At 51.7% G+C, this 2376-nt stretch overlaps 2 long non-coding RNA genes across 2 annotated transcripts; both read right to left on the minus strand.

Annotated features, from left to right (window-relative positions):
* Positions 1-317: 317 nt before the first annotated feature.
* On the minus strand, positions 318-795 carry LOC139803713 (uncharacterized). Its single transcript, XR_011729140.1, has 3 exons — positions 602-795; positions 477-528; positions 318-381 (listed from the first exon to the last, which is right to left on the minus strand). It is a non-coding gene; the product is annotated as an uncharacterized lncRNA (long non-coding RNA).
* A 109-nt stretch (positions 796-904) lies between these two features.
* Positions 905-2376, minus strand: LOC139803389 (uncharacterized). Its single transcript, XR_011728998.1, has 4 exons — positions 2210-2376; positions 2017-2112; positions 1616-1754; positions 905-1512 (listed from the first exon to the last, which is right to left on the minus strand). It is a non-coding gene; the product is annotated as an uncharacterized lncRNA (long non-coding RNA).

Raw genomic sequence — 2376 nt, forward strand, 5'->3', positions numbered from 1 at the left:
ATCGCCACCATTGATTGGGGCACCTGAAACACCAAGAGAAAGGAGTTCCTGTTCTGCTGATCAGAAGTCACCAGCCCCATGAACCCCTCGCTACCAACTCAACTCAACTTCAACGCTCATCCGGTTCCAAAGGTGGCACGCACAGCGCCTGCAAAAACAAAAGGAAACGTTTAAGTGACTTGATGTAAAATACATGGCTGACCCAGCCCACCACCATCTCACCTTCTCCAACCGCTCCTAAATGTGTGTCTTTGTCCCTACCAGGATGGTTGTGGCACCTGCAAAAGTCAAAGCAAAAGGAACGTGCTGAGGTAGTGCCTCAGCCTCTCACCCATCTGCCTGCCATCCTCGTGGGGTGCCAAAAGTAGGTTTGGAGGACACCTGGAAAACACAAAAAACAGGGGATGCCAATGCCTTCAACAACAATAAAACACCCGAGAAATAACTGCTCCTCCAGCACACCGGCCTTTGCTCACCTTGCCAGAGCCACCTCCGGAACAGATATTCTGCTTCCTTGGCTGCTCTCACCTTCAAAAGGACAAACAAACCATAATGTGGCCAGGTAGCCAGGAGTGGGACCTTCACTCCAACACCGACTAACCTTTGGACGGCGCTCTTCTCTCCTCCCGCTCTTTCATGTACATCCTTGTCACACGGGATCTGAAAAACAGTGATACACAAGTCACTGGAACACTGCCCAACAGCTGAACTATTCAGTTATGGCTCTTCCAGCAAACTCCGGGAAGGGCAGCTCCAAGCCAAACACTCAGACCAGTTCGAGACACAGCCCTCCAAATTACGAGACTCGATCTCAAGAGAACGCCAAGCAAAAAGAATATCTCTGGGATCCAAGACTGTTGGGCAAGAAGACCTACGGCGATGCAACTGCAAGACGAGAGGCTGAATCAAGGGACGCCGAAGAACCCGGGCTTCAAGACCTGATGACACGAGGATGCGGGGAACAAAGTCCCACTCTGGGAAAATCCACGACCAGAGATGATGCTGATGCAGGTGGCGATGATGTTTCAGAAGATGACCATCAGGAAGCTTCCCAGATGAAAGACCTATCTACACTTCAAACTTGTCACACAAGAAGAAGATGCTGCTGACTAGGACTGTGCTGATGAGTAAAGGCCTTGCAGGGATGAGGGTCAAGATGTGGGACTTGCTCTGAGAGGACATCAAGGCCTGAGAAAGCTTTAAGACAAAGACATACAACACAAACTACACTCCACCACACACCAAGGCTGGAGCTGCCCTGCCCACACTGGCATCACATCAGAAATTAACCCACTTCCTTCACCTGACCAAAGGAGCCTGCTCCCAGACTGCCCTCTCCCCTACACTAACTTCAAAACCCCTTCCACAACTCCCACCAGCCTTGACCCCTCTACACCACTGGTCCCTCAACTTATCTTGCAGAGGACTGGCCCTCCGAAGTCGTGGTTAGCCAGGAAAATAGACAGGAGCAGCCCAGAATAATCCTCAACTTGCAAGGTTCCCCTTTGCCACCTGCATTAAAAAAAAAAAAAAAAAAAAAAAAGTCACACCACAACACCAAAACAAGCAAACAAAAAAAACTCCACACACATAACCACAACACCGAAACACCTACCAGAATATTCAGCAATAAGTCCAACATCAGCCAGCCCCATTCCCTTCCAAATGTCCCAGCTTCGCAGAAGAGCCCTGCGGGGTCCCACTCGCCCACGCTTTCCAGAGTTGGATGCTGTAGGCGTCGTCATTCAGGGAACCTAAAAGGCACAAAACTATTGTTCTGCTTGAGAGAAGACACTAGCTCCACGAGCCCTGCACTACCACCTCACCTCCAGTGCTCACTCAGTTCCTGGCACTTGCTAGCATCAAGCCAGGGAGGGACAGGCGCCCATCAACCCCCCAAAGGGCACCGCTTCTGGACAGCTCGCTCCCCTACAGTAACTTTAAAACCCGAGCCGGCGATTCCTAACCTTGACCCCTCCACGCAGACCCTCCCCAACCATCCTCCCTTTCTCTTACCTTTCAAACGGCTGGGGCTCTGAAGCACTGGACAGAAAAGTAACCCGCATCGGCTGACGGGGATCTTCCCAAAACCACCAAGTTCCTCCTCGTCATCTGCAACAACAAACGGCAGTGCCACCAGAAATAGGACATCAGCTAAATACCAACCCCTTCCACAAGCTCCTCATAACGCCCGACTCGCCCTGCTCACCTTCCCCTTCCACACGTTATGGCCACCATCGCTTCTGGCACCTGAAATACCAGGAGACACAAAATTCCCGTTCTGCTTGTCAGATCGAGCCTCCTCGTTACCATCCCGTCTCACCTCCAGCGCTCTTCCCCCTCCAAAGGGGGCACGCGCAGCTCCTGCAAAAACAA

The sequence above is a fragment of the Heliangelus exortis genome, chromosome 16 (assembly GCF_036169615.1).
Source record: "Heliangelus exortis chromosome 16, bHelExo1.hap1, whole genome shotgun sequence".
Lineage (NCBI taxonomy): Eukaryota > Metazoa > Chordata > Aves > Apodiformes > Trochilidae > Heliangelus > Heliangelus exortis.